The sequence below is a fragment of the Balaenoptera physalus genome (genome assembly GCF_965194825.1).
Source record: "Balaenoptera physalus genome assembly, chromosome: 20".
Classification (NCBI taxonomy): Eukaryota; Metazoa; Chordata; class Mammalia; order Artiodactyla; family Balaenopteridae; genus Balaenoptera; species Balaenoptera physalus.
The window spans coordinates 11,446,598-11,461,440 of NC_138901.1; the positions used below are offsets into that span (position 1 = coordinate 11,446,598).

Below are 14,843 nucleotides of genomic sequence, written 5' to 3' on the forward strand. Positions count from 1 at the left end.
CTGCCCTAAAACACCAAACCTGTTGCCTCTTTTCCATGTCGTGTTCTTCTCCTCAGGAGTCATTTAGGAGTTCAACCTGGAAACTGAGTCAGAGAATGCGAATTTTTTAACAAGAAGAACTTCCCACGTTTAAAACACCTGGGGCTTATTACAGAGACTCCTTGTGGCTGTTTTTAAGCATGGGTTTTGCCGTGCTATTGGCAGGCAGGAGGTGAGCTGCAGCTGAGAAGCGCCCGTTCTCTCCAGGGTTGGAGTGCAGCCTCACCCGCAGTGGGAGCCTGGTGACTGAGTTTGAACTGACCAGGCGTGCAAAACACTGAATTCACTGTTGACTGAGTTTCTAAGCCAGCCTCCGGCTCTCAGGAGTCTCCTTGCAGGGAGAAGTCTACTGGTTACATAGGAAAGAAGAGAAATGAACGTCTGCATTATTCCAGTAAAGTGTCTGTAACTCGCTGGAGGGGTTTGTTTGTATCTTTTGATCACGGAAGGAGCGTGACACTGCACAGCTCATCTTGGTCTCCCATCCTGCTTAAAATTCCTTCCAGCCGATTTCTTCTCTCACTTGTATCTGGAGAAGAATCAGGGCTTGGCTTGGGGCCACCAGACGTGCCGGGACTTCAGAGTTCTGCAGTGACATCAGCTTCAGTCCCCTGTAATAGGGACTGACTGATTCTAAAATGATCCACGCAGGTCGCTGTGTAGCTCACGAGCACTGCTGCTCTCAGCGTATCATGGGCTTATGTTTTTAAATAGGGTCAGCTCTTTTGAAGTTGTCACTTGAATGGTAAGTGGTATGGAATTTGGTGCTGCAGCGCCTGCCCTCCTCATTCACTGGGGCAGGGGTGGCCTCGGTTCACCTGTATTTCCCCCATCCTTGTGCACACGGGCATGAATTGACCCCCACAGTGAACTTTTGGATGTAGAGGAAAGATTGGGGGTCAAGGACATAGCTTCTTAATACAGAAAGGGCACATCAGGCAGCAAGAAAAATATAATAAGAATAAATACGGTGGAAGATTGAATTTAAGTGGTGTTTGGCTCTTTAGTTTAAAAGAATCACTTAATTTTTACATAAATTTAACTTTCTGGGTCTGCCACGAGGCCATCCTATATACTAGACAAGGACAGATGAGGGCCCAGCTGCTGTGTGTGAGAGTAAACAGGTGTGTTTACTGGGAAACACTCCCTTCAGCCATTTGGCCCTGTTTTCCCTTTATACTAGAGAACCTCGGTTCCCAGGGGACAGCAGCCTCCGCCACCACCTCTCAACCATTCCTCAGCACTGCCAGCACATGAGGACGCCTACTAAATCAGAACTGTGCCGCAGGGCTCACAGGGGGGTTCCCTGGGTGAGAGGATTGGGGTTCTATGTGTCCCGTGTGAAATTCTTGTTTTCTGTGGCCGCCCCTTCCTGACTGCCGGCTCCCTCCAGGCAGGTTTGTATGTGTTCACTCCTCAGCTTTGTCAGTAGGCAGCGTAAACACAGTCCTTGTTTTCAGTTTATCAGGTAAAATTACACCTTAAGATTTGAATCAGACTGAGGAGGCTGGAGCATGTGAGGTTGTCCTGGACAAGCTGGATTCTAACTTCTTTATCAGGTGAATTCCATGGAAACAGGGTCCGGAAAGTTTGGAAGAACTCCATGGAAGCTTGTTGTGTGTTCTGCGTCTCTCCTGTGGTTGGGAGTCGTGAGTGTCACCTCTGTGGAAGAGAGCTGCACTTTTAGGAGAGAGTGTTGGTTTTCTGCTTTTGCAGATCAGTGCAGGGGCTTTGCTGTCAGGACCGACTCTTAATGACCACGGAGATGATTTGGGCTGGGCAGGGCTGGGAGCCCCTCTTTACATCTTGACATTCTTCAAAAACAGAAACAAACTGCTCAAGTTTTGAGAAATTAGATCTTTCCCTGGAATGTTTTCCTGACGTTGACTCATCAACGTAGGAACATCTGCTTTGACCTCTCTTCCTCTTTCTCTCTGTTTACTTTCCATTGCAGGACAGTTTTCAGCTATTCTAACAAAACAGTCAAGAGAATAATAAAACAAACCCCCTTGTACTCATAACCCAAATCTTACATTTGTTACTTGCTCTATCATTTTCTTCTTATGGCTATTTTTAGTAAATTACAGAAATTATGATATTTACCCTCCAATACTTAAATATGCATTTTCTAAAAGACATTTCCTTATGACAATTGTTTTGACCTTTTAACCTCTTCTGGACCAAAATGACAGCACCCTTGCAGAGTTAGCACTGTTCCCTTGGAAGTTCTTTCTGCTTTCACTGGGCAGGTACTTAAGGGACCCCTGGGATGTCTTCCAGGCTCTGGCCCTGGGAACAAGACAGACAGGATCGGCTCATTCCGACCATCATTCAGATGCTTGCCTCTGAAACATCGAGGGCAGCTGAGACAGCTGGCTCCTGAACCTCATTTGTGTCTTGTTCTGGTTACTGGTCTAGAAGCTCCTGAGGAGAGTGAGCCATTCTGTACATTTAAAAGTGGTAGCTATTTAAAGATTGTAAATTACAAAAGTCTCTTTTTCTACTTTTTTTCTTGCCTAATAATACACATGGCATACTTTTTAATTTAGTTACAAATACCAGATGATTGGCACACTGTTTCATGTGGGTTTTTTGGTTTGTTTCTTTGTTTTTTCTTTTTTTTTTAATAAAACCTTTATTTTTTTATTTATTTTTTATACCGCAGGTTCTTATTAGTCATCCATTTTATACACATCAGTGTATACATGTCAAGCCCAATCTCCCAATTCATCACACCACCACCACCACCACCACCCCTGGCTTTCCCCCCTTGGTGTCCATACTTTTGTTCTCTACATCTCTGTCTCAATTTCTGTGATATCAGTGATGTTGGTCTGTAATTTTCTTTTTTTGTAGTATCTTTGTCTGGTTTTGGTATCAGGGTGATGGTGGCCTCATACAATGAGTTTGCGAGTGTTCCTTCCTCTGCAATTTTTTAGAAGAGTTTGAGAAGGATGGGTGTCAGCTCTTCTCTAAATGTTTGATAGAATTCAGCTGTGAAACCATCTGGTCCTGGACTTTCGTTTGTTGGAAGATTTTTAATCACAGTTTCAATTTCGTTACTTGTGATTGGTCTGTTCATATTTTCTATTTCTTCCTGGTTCAGTCTTGGAAGGTTATACCTTTCTAAGAATTTATCCATTTCTTCCAGGTTGTCCATTTTATTGGCATAGAGTTGCTTGTTGTAGTCTCTTAGGATGCTTTGTATTTCTGCGGTGTCTGTTGTAACTTCTCCTTTTCCATTTCTAATTTTATTGATTTGAGTCCTCTCCCTCTTTTTCTTGGAGTCTCGCTAATGGCTTATCAACTTTGTTTATCTTCTCAAAGAACCAGCTTTTAGTTTTATTGATCTTTGCCATTGTTTTCTTTGTTTCTATTTCATTTATTTCTGCTCTGATCTTTATGATTTCTTTCCTTCTGCTAACTTTGGGTTCTGTTTGTTCTTCTTTCTCTAGTTCCTTTAGGTGTAAGGTTAGATTGTTTATTTGAGGTTTTTCTTGTCTCTTGAGGTAGGCTTGTATAGCTATAAACTTCCCTCTTAGAACTGCTTTTGCTGCATCCCATAGGTTTTGGATCATCATTTCTAAGTATTTTTTGATTTCCTCTTTGATTTCTTCAGGGATCTCTTGGTTATTTAGTAACGTATTGTTTAAGCTCCACATGTTTGTGTTTTTTATGTTTTTTTCCCTGTAACTGATTTCTAATCTCATAGCGCTGTTGTCAGAAAAGATGCTTCATATGATTTCAATTTTCTTAAATTTACTGAGGCTTGATCTGTGACCCAAGATGTGATCTATCCTGGAGAATGTTCCATGCGCACTTGAGAAGAAAGTGTAATCTTGCTGTTTTTGGATGGAATGTCCTATAAATATCAATTAAATCTATCTGGTCTATTGTGTCCTTTAAAGCTTGTGTTTCCTTATTAATTTTCTGTTTGGATTATCTGTCCATTGGTGTAAGTGAGGTGTTAAAGTCCCCCATTATTATTGTCTTACTGTTGATTTCCTCTTTTAGAGCTGTTAGCAGTTGCCTTATGTATTGAGGTGCTCCTATGTTGGGTGCATATATATTTATAATTGTTATACCTTCTTCTTGGATTGATCCCTTGATCATTATGTAGTGTCCTTCCTTGTCTCTTGTAACATTCTTTATTTTAAAGTCTATTTTATCTGATATGAGTATTGCTACTCCAGCTTTCTTTTGATTTCCCTTTGCATGGAATATCTTTTTCCATCCCCTCACTCTCAGTCTGTATGTGTCCCTACGTCTGAAGTGGGTCTCTTGTAGACAGCATATATATATATATATATATATATATATATATATATATATATATATGGGTCTTGTTTTTGTATCCATTCAGCAAGCCTGTGTCTTTTCGTTGGAGCATTTAATCCATTCACGTTTAAGGTAATTATCAATATGTATGTTCCTATGACCATTTTCTTAATTGTTTTGGGTTTGTTTTTGTAGGTCCTTTTCTTCTCTTGTGTTTCCCACTTAGAGAAGTTCCTTTAGCATTTGTTGTAGAGCTGGTTTGGTGGTGCTGAATTCTCTTAGCTTTTGCTTGTCTGTAAAGCTTTTGATTTCTCCATCGAATCTGAATGAGATCCTTGCCGGGTAATCCTGGTTGTAGGTTCTTCCCTTTCATCACTTTAAGTATATCATGCCACTCCCTTCTGGCTTGTAGAGTTTCTGCTGAGAAATCAGCTGTTAACCTTATGGGAGTTCCCTCGTATGTTATTTGTCGTTTTTCCCTTGCTGCTTTCAATGATTTTTCTTTGTCTTTAATTTTTGGCAATTTGATTACTATGTGTCTCCGCGTGTTTCTCCTTGGGTTTATCCTGTATGGGACTCTCTGTGCTTCCTGGACTTGGGTGGCTATTTCCTTTCCTATGTTAGGGAAGTTTTTGACTATAATCTCTTCAAATATTTTCTTGGGTCCTTTCTCTCTCTCTTCTCCTTCTGGGACCCCTATAATGTGAATGTTGTTGTGTTTAATGTTGTCCCAGAGGTCTCTTAGGCTGTCTTCATTTCTTTTCATTCTTTTTTCTTTATTCTGTTCCACAGCAGTGAATTCCACCATTCTGTCTTCCAGTTCACTTATCCGTTCTTCTGCCTCAGTTATTCTGCTGTTGATTCCTTCTAGTGTACTTTTCATTTCAGTTATTGTACTGTTCATCTCTGTTTGTTCTTTAATTCTTCTAGATCTTTGTTAAACATTTCTTGCATCTTCTCAATCTTTGCCTCCATTCTTTTTCCGAGGTCCTGGATCATCTTCACTATCATTATTCTGAATTCTTTTTCTGGAAGGTTGCCTATCTTCACTTCATTTAGTTGTTTTTCTGGGGTTTTTTCTTGTTCCTTCATCTGGTACATAGCCCTCTGCCTTTTCATCTTGTCTATCTTTCTGTGAATGTCTGTTCCCTACTGAATCTTGAGAGATCTGAAAGTTTGGAATGACAGAAGAAACACCATATTCATCTTGGTACTTCTTACAAGATTTGTAATGATGTCTCATGTGATAGAATTTAATCTGTTTTGCACAGCATCTGCAGCTACCAGAAAACCTCCTCATGATATTTTCAAGGTCTAAGGCCCGTTCAGGACATGCTGTCTCTCTTCTAGTCACATTTCCACAACACAGGGGACAATGTATTCCACTTTCTCTCATTGCAGTCAGGAAACATTTTCTACAGAAAACGTGCTGACAAGCCGCAGTCCATATGGGCGTTTTGAGCACCTCCTGACAGACGGGGCAGTAGAAATCATCTTCGGTGTAGGACGTGGCCGCGGAGAGCTCCTCGGCCATGGCGGGAGATGGGGGAATCACGGTTATGGCAGCAGCAGCAGCGGCCCAGGTGGCGGCCTCTTTGTTTGTTTTTTAACCTGCTACATTAAATGAAATGTCAAGGAATTTGCTTGTCTTATTTTTTATTTTTATTTTTTAAATTATTTATTTATTTATTTATTTATTTATGGCTGTGTTGGGTCTTCGTTTCTGTGCGAGGGCTTTCTCTAGTTGCAGCAAGTGGGGGCCACTCTTCATCGCGGTGCGTGGGCCTCCCATTATCGCGGCCTCTCTTGTTGCGGAGCACAGGCTCCAGACGCGCAGGCTCAGTAGTTGTGGCTCACTGGCCTAGTTGCTCCATAGCATGTGGGATCTTCCTAGACCAGGGCTCGAACCCATGTCCCCTGCATTGGCAGGCAGATTCTCAACCACTGTGCCACCAGGGAAGCCCTGCTTGTCTTATTTTAATAGTGTATTGCCACTTTGAGCTGTTTCCCAAAATTCCTTTAAAAGCCTGACATCTCTGGCAATGCACTTCATGTTCAGAAGGACTTGGTTAAAATAGCCTGATCTGTGAAGCTTCCGCGGCATCTGCATCTGTGGAGAGCCCAGTGTCGGCCCATAAGAAGGACTCGGCCACACTCAGTACAGCCTCTGCTCAGAACGCAGCTACCCGAGGACTCCAGAAAGTGAGCGGCACCTTGGGGACTGAAATCAAACCGTGAATAACACTCACAGTGGGGATCAGCTCTGTGGGTCTTTTCCTGCCCTGTGTCTCCCAGCTGTGACCCAGGTGCAGGCTAGACCTACACAGGGAATGCTGAGAGCAAGACTGCTGGGGAAGCCCCTCTTTCTCACTGGAGGGGAGGGTCACCTGCATGTGGGAGAGAGTGGAGGGCACACCCCCTCCACAAAGTACCAACCTGGGAGCTCTCCGAATTTCTTTGTTCAAGATTCTTTTTAGAGCTCAGTCTCCAGCCCCCTTCCCTCCTGAGGTCAGAGGCTGGAGGTCAGCATGGGGCTGAAAGTTCCCTGCTGTTATCCAGTGTTGGTCCTTCTGGTGACCAGCCCCCACCCTGAGTCACCTCATCAGCATAAACTCAGGTGTGGTTACAAGGAGCACCAGAAAGAAGACAGCATATGCTTTGTAGCCTCAATGAAATTACAGAAAAATGGTCTCTGAAAAAAAATGAATAAATATTGAGATTGACAAAACAGTACATCAAGATGAAAAGAGAACTAGCAAAGAGAAAGTTTAAGAAATCAAATTTAATTCTGAAGTTTGTGACCTTAAAATTGGTCAGGAGTACAGGAAACAGAAAGCAGTAAAAAATAATGAGAAGCAAGAAAAATAAAACAATGAAGATTCAACATATAGATGATTATCCTTGAAATATGGAATAAAACAAATGGTAATAAAATAGTTTGTAAGCATAGGCCATATTTCAACAAGTATTGATATAAGCTTTCTCATTCTCTTCATAAAGTTACCATGACTGAGGTACCAAGCCTGACAAATGCAGTGTGTATACACACACACAGACACATACATACACATACACACAAACACACAGAGGCACACACATATGCATACACAGACACACACTGCAGATGAGTTCAAAATGAAATATTAGCACTTAGAATCCTGCTGTATAGTAAGAGAAGAATAAACTTTGGCCAAGTGAGATTCATTCCAGGACTGTTTTGATGACTTTCTGTTAGGCTGCCTATTAATATAATTCATCATCTTAATAGGTGAGAGAAGAATAGTTATTTGATAAAATTAAAAATGAATTTTAATAAAACCTTATAATAAAAATAGAAGAATACTTCCTTTACATAAGAGAAACCTTCTAAACTAGCAGCCATCATCATGCACTAATGCTTCAACATCGTGTTTCCATTAATGTAATTAGAACTAAGAGGGGGATGTATACTAACTGTAATTCATTTAACAAACTTCTGGAAATGCTAGTCAATATAATTAGATACAAAAACAAAATGAAAGGTATACATATTCTAAAGAGAACGCAAATTTGCATTATTTATGTATGATCTGAATTTTAACTTTACAACAATAACAAAAAAAACAATAAAATCCACTGGGAAACTATTAACAATAACACGAGCATTCAACAAAGTGACTGATTACTAAGTGACTACAAATCAATACCATACAAATACAAATCAGTATCATAAAAGTACAGGCTACCTCTGGGGGGGCAGGCAGGAACAGACACCATGGCGGGGACACATGGGGCCTTTTAGATTTTGTAATGTGCTATTTCTTAATCTGTGTGGTGCTTATATTTACTTTATTGTTCCTTAAACTCACATCTGTATCTTATATACTCTTCATATATGGTATACTTCACAATAATTTCCTTTAAATTGTTACCCTTTTTATATATTAAAAATAGCCAGGGGGCTTCCCTGGTGGTGCAGTGGTTGAGAATCCGCCTGCCAATGCAGGGGACACGGGTTCGAGCCCTGGTCTGGGAAGATCCCACATGCCGCGGAGCAACTGGGCCCGTGAGCCACAACTACTGAGCCTGCGCGTCTGGAGCCTGTGGTCCACAACAAGAGAGGCCGCGATAGTGAGAGGCCCGCGCACCGCGATGGAGAGTGGTCCCCGCTTGCCGCAACTAGAGAAAGATCTCGCACAGAAACGAAGACCCAACACAGCCAAAAATAAATTAATTAATTAATTAATTAAAAAAAAAAAGCCAGTAAGGAAATGTTGGGAAAGAAAGTAAATCTGATTCACAGTAGTAGCAGTAACAATGACAAAACATAAACAAGGGGCTTCCCTGGTGGTGCAGTGGTTAAGAATCTGCCTGCCAATGTAGGAGACATGGGTTCGAGCCCTGATCTGGGACGATCCCACATGCCGCGGAGCAACCTAGCCCGTGCGCCACAACTACTGAGCCTGCGCTCTAGAGCCCACGAGCCACAACTACTGAGCCCGTGTGCCACAACTACTGAAGCCCACGCACCTAGAGCCCGTGCTCCACACCAAGAGAAGCCACCACAATGAGAAGGCCGCGCACCACAACCAAGAGTAGCCCCCACTCGCTGCAACCAGAAAAAAGCCTGCGTGCAGCAACAAAGACCCAACGCGGCCAAAAATAAAAAAATTTTTAAAAAAAATAAACAAGCTAAGAGTGTATTGGACGTATGTGTAGAAAATTCCATAAAACTTTACTGATTGATACGAAAGGATATTTGAATAAATGGAGGGATTGACCACATTATTATTACATGGTGAGAGCCAGAAGATTAAGGATATAAATTCTCCTTAAATTAAACCATAAATTTGACACATATTGATAAAGTGATTTTAAAGGTCAAGTAGAAGGATAAATGTTTGAGAATACCCATGAGAATTTTTTGAAAAAATAGAATGTGTGAAAGAAAATTTGTCCTACTAATTATTAAAATGCATTTTGAAGGTTCAGGTGGAGTAAGAGCAGACATTTGAGGCAATGGAACAGAGTAGAGCGTTCCAGAAACAGAATCTACTGTATAAGAATTTATCATTTGGAAAAAAAATGAATTACTCAATACTATATGGGGCACATGGCTAACCATTTGAATTTTTTTTAATCCTTACCTCTCACCTGAAAAAAATAAACTCCAAATATACCGAGGATTTAAATGTAAAAAAGAAAACTCACAAAAGTACTGGAAAAATTGTCAAGAGAATTAAAGAGCTATAAAGGAAGTGATAGATTTTATTAAACACCAATTTTAAGTTTTGTATGGCAAAGATAACAAAAACCAAAACTTAAAATTATAAATTGAGAAAATTGTGTAATATATAACAAAGCCACCGTCGGTTCCGTTAATGTATAAAGCACTTTTAAAATCAATAAGACAAGAAGGGCGTAAACAGGAAACAAGCAAAAGAAAAATACAAAGAACTGGAAAAATTATTAGCTGGCATTTAACCTCAATAATAATCAAAGAAATTCCAATGATGTGTCATTTCTCACCTATCAGTAGAACAGAGGGTTTGTTTTTCTTTTATGTTGATAAACCCAGTTTTTTCCGGAAGTTAAAAAGTGGGTATATTCAGCCTTGATGAGACAGTAAATGGCACTTCCCTCTGGAGAGCCATCAGATGACTGGTCATTCAATATGTGTACCCATTCGTCAGGCAGTTCCATTGCTACGAATGCATCCCGAGGACAGCACACTTATGTTCATGAAAAAGGTAATGTTCTATGCATCAGCTTTTATATTGTCCATGATACACAAGGGCAAGTTACAGAACAGCATGTATAAACTACAGTCTTTTCATATAATGGAATACCAGTCAGCAACGAAACAGAATAAATTCATGATACAAACAAAAACATGGATAAACATCCAAAACATTATGCTGACTGGAAGAGGCCTTACACAAAAGTACATACTTGATGAGTCCATGTATGTGAAACTCTAGAACAGAGGAATAAAAATCAGTAGAAAAATCAGAGCAGTGTTTGCCTCTGGGGGCAATGGGAGGAAGTAGGAATTGGCTGAGAAAGGGTGAGAGAAAACTCCCTGGGATGTTGGTAGCGGTCCCTGTAGGAGCTTGGGTACACGGGCATGTGCATTTGTCAGAACCCGGTGAACGAACAATTAAGATGTGTGTACTTCATTGTATGTAATCTTACATCAAAAGACAAAAACAATAAACAGATACTGAGATCTCAGTATGTGTGCTGAAGAATTTAAAGGCAAGTGTACCATATTCTCTGTCTCACCAAAAATGAGATGGATTAATGGACGGAGAGGCAGAGATGTGATAAAGCAAATGCAATCAAATGCTGATGGTGGAACCTAGGTGGTGGGATGCAGGAACTTACTCTAAAATTCTTTCAACTTTGTTGAATGTTGGAAAATGCTGGAAAACAAATGTTTAAAAAAACAACAACAGAAAAACACAGCTGTGGTGTGTATGGCAAATTCTCTTGTGGTAAGAAAAAAACTGAACAAAACCCAAGGGTAGATATTGGTTGTGCATGTGTGCTGGGCACAGTCTGGATGCAGAGGAGCAGTCAGCAGTGGTCAGCAGTGGAATGGGGCGGCAGGACAGACTCCACTTTTCCGTTACACACATCTGTATTGTTTGGGATGTTTCAGTGACTGATTTCCTTTTCTCCTAGAACAAAATAAACCAGCATGATTCAATTTTCTCTAAGAGGTAAATGTGAAAATGTTAATGGTTATCTTAGGTTTGGGGTTAATTTTTACTTGTAATTTTCTGTACTTTTAATTTTTTATGGTAAATATGTGGGGGGTTTTCTAATTAGAAAAAAAAATTAATGTATTTCCATTCTCAGAAACAATAGCATCCAACAGTTATATGGTAGTGTACAAGGTTACACAGCTGAGTTTTTTTAACGTTAATTAATTTGTTCTGCATAAAAATCTTGAAGCCACTCACTTTCAAGAGCAACAGGAAAAAAAAGATATATGTGAACTATTAGAAATTAATCTTATACCATATTCACTTGTTGACACATTTATGGATTATCAAAACTATATATTAAGGCACCCTTCTAAGTACTGGGGGCACACTGATGAACAAAATAAGAGAAGTCCTTGTACTCATTGAGCTTATCTTCTATGATAAAGACAAGCAATAACAAATATATAATAAGGTAGCAAGAAATGTTATTTTTAAAAAGCAGGGTATGCAGGTAGAGAATGAAGGTGCTATTTTCCTTAGGCTGGTCAAGGAAGGTAGAAGAAGTACAAATAAAACAAAGGAGTAAACCTTCCAGTTATCTGGGGCAAGAGTGTTGCAGGCTGAGGGAACAGCAAGTGCAAAGGCCCTGAGGTGGGGCTGTACCTGGCGTGTTGAAGGAGCAGGAAGTGTGTCAGGGTGAATGGAGCTGGGTAAGCAGAGTGAGAGTGAGGAAGTGAGGTCAGAGCAGTGACTGGAAGCCCAGGACAGGGCCTTGGGAGGCTAGGCAAGCACCCTGCATTTCATCCTTCATGGCAGGAAGCCTCTGGAGGGTCAAGATGAAATGACTTATCACAGCATTTCCTCTTAAAAGGCTTGCTTTGCCTGCTGGGTAGAGAATTCCTGGGAGAGGAATAGGGAGCACAGGCAAGAGTGGAAGCAGAGACTGTTGTGGAAAATGTGAGAGACACTGGGGCCTGGCCTGGGGCTGTGGCCTCAAGGGGGTGACTCTGCCCCCCAGGGACATTAGGCAGTGTCAGGAGACATGTTTGGTTGTCACAACTGGGGTGTGGTGCTGCTGGCGTCCTGTGGGTCGAGGCTAGGATGCTGCCCTTACAGCAAAGAGTGATCTGGCCCTGAGAGTCCTTAGTGCACAGCTGAGAAACCCTGGCCTGGAGCGTCAGCAGGCAGTGGTCAGGTGCTGTGTAACTGTTCACTCGAAGTTCGGAAAGGGCGAGTCGGACAAAGAGGATTCGAAAGTGGCCAGAGCCTGTTGATGAGAGCTCTAGCACCAAGAGTAAGCACTAACCGACTGCCAGCTGTTGTGTTTATTGTCATAATTACTAATATCCAATTTTGTGGAATTGTCGAGCCATTTTTATTGCCTCTGATTTTGCCTGGTGCGAAGGAATAAATATTGGCTGATGTACAATTTGTGGATTGTCAGTCACTGGTTTATCCATGCTGCTCTTAATGCATATAACCATATCATAGATATTTTAAAGTTGCATCATGGCCCTATTTTTAATTTCCTACTTAATGGAACTTTATATTTTCAGCAGATTTATCTTAATACTTATTTCCCAGTTAATCATTATTTTTATAATTTTAAAGTCTAATTCCAAAATGTGGTCAGCAATGAATCTGGTTTTATTAACAATTTTTCTCTTGATTTTAGGTAGAATACTCTCCATTGTGGATGAGACACTGAGAAAGTCTGGATTCTGTTATCTTCCTCTGAGGAGTATTTAGCTCTGTTCTTGTAGATGGTTTAATTGATTGAGGTCTCTTAGCTGTAGGACTGGTCTCCTTTGATTTTGCTCCTAGTTCTGGGGTGAGGCTCTGAATCCTGGACTGTGGTTGTAACTGAGGCACCACCCCACAGGGTGTCAGAGGAAAGCCCCAGGAGTTAATAGCCCCCTAACGTGGCACTGGCTGTCCCCATCTGCATGCATGTCTGCTAGTGAGCAAGTGTGGAAACCTCTGCTCAGCGTGTTCAGCACTTCAGCTCTGGTGTCCCCGGGGCTCCTCAGGGTCTGGTCCCACGCCTGTGCAGTGCCGGGGTCAGCCCAGGATCCTAGGAGAGCTTGCTCGCAGAGTTTGGCTCCTCCTTCCTAAGACTTCCCCTGAAGCTCCTGGCAGCCTGGGGTTCTGATCTCCTTTGCATTGAGCAGTGTCCCCGGCGCTGTGTGAATTGGGGAGCACGCCTGGGAAAAGCTGGTTAAGGCGGACCTTGCCCAGTTATTCTTCTTTTAAGGGTCATGGCTTCCCTTTCTGCCTGTATTTGTTTGCTCTTTCAAGTGGTTGTTTTTTATATTTTGTCCAGAGCTTATTGTTGTTATTGACAAAAGGATTAGTCTGGCACAGACTATCATTATGGGAAGGCAGAGGTCCAATCAGTAAGTGCGTTACAGAGAGAAAGATGACAGAGCAGCCCTGTTTGCATAGGCCTCAGAATTGGACTGGAAAATGCGTTTCCTGTAGCCCATTTCTATCCACGGAGAGATCCTGATTCACATGGAGCCGCTGTCAGAGCTGCATGTGGGCTGGTTCGGCGGTTGCGGTGATGCACGGGAGCGGACGGGCAGAGTTCTCCGACAGCGGAGTAAACAGAAGGATTTGTCTGGAGGGACTGACTGGCCCGGTGGAGCAGCTGGTCAGCCCGGCCGTTTGTGCCGGTGGGAGAGGGGCTCTGTCCGTGTCGGGCAAACACAGCCCGCATTTATGTTTCTTCTGCTCCGTGAATAGAGAGCACCAGCCAGCGCAGCCACAGCCAGGAAGATAACTTCCTCTGCTGGCTGAGCGAGGCGTTGCTCCCCGAGGCCATGAGCCTGGCGGGGCTGGGTGCACAGGGTCCCCTCTTCCCCTCCCCCCACCCTCCCCCCATTGGAGGGCTGCGTGTTGGGAGCCAGTGGCCCTCCAGACGCTGTCTTCACGGCCTTGTCTGTCGTCTTCCAGCCTCTGGGTCTCTCTCTGTCTCCTTGTCTTTCTCCCCCATCTCCACCCACCCACCATACACGTCTCACTCCACGTGTCCTGAATGTGGCCTGGTCCTTGTACTCATCCCCTCCCTTGAGCCCACTGGTCTTCTCCGACCTTCCTCCACTTCTCACATCCACTAGTGATACTAAAATGCATTTTGTGGGTGTATTTGCTGTGTGCCTGCTGCTGTTTTTATAGAGGGCATTATTTGTTCTTAATTTTTAAAGCCAATGAATTACATTTCTCCTGCGACTGATACTAAGTTGCCTCTTCACTCCGTGCTACCATTGATTCTGTCCTGCTGCGTGGCGATAGCCCTGACAGGAAGAAAGAGATGGTCCGAGACCTCCTGTTGGTGCACACAAATTAGATGAAGCCTGGACAGTCCCACCCTAGCCCTCCAGGATGGCTCTGCAGTGAAGATTAAGTCTCGCAGCTCTGACTCCTATGATTTTATGATAATTAAAATGATATAATTGAATTCACTTTTCTTTGTCTGCTCTCACGAATTTCTTTTGTGTGCCTGGGGGTGGTTCGCTGATTCTTCCATCACTCTCCCCAGCTTACTTGCTTAAGAAGGAAAAATAGAAAAGTGGAGCCTGTTCATCATCTGGGTGGAACCTTCCTGTCCTGCGGAATCTTGTGCGCACGTGCCCCCAGCCCCTGCCACAGTGGGGGCTCTGCCCCGCCATGCCGCAGACTCGTTTCTCTCCTTCCACTGAAGACCTACGGCTGTAGCTCGGTGTTCCTGCCCCTTTGAGAGGCTGCAGGGAGATTTTCTTCATAAACCTAAAAGCTGACAGAATTAAGAAAAACAGGGTTTACTTTTTCACCGTGGCAATCCCCATCCTCACT

General features: G+C 42.6%; 1 protein-coding gene across 6 annotated transcripts in view; it reads left to right on the forward strand.

Annotated features, from left to right (window-relative positions):
* Positions 1–14,843, forward strand: part of RPTOR (regulatory associated protein of MTOR complex 1) — a 451,060-nt gene that overhangs the window by 307,630 nt on the left and 128,587 nt on the right. The window lies entirely within an intron of this gene.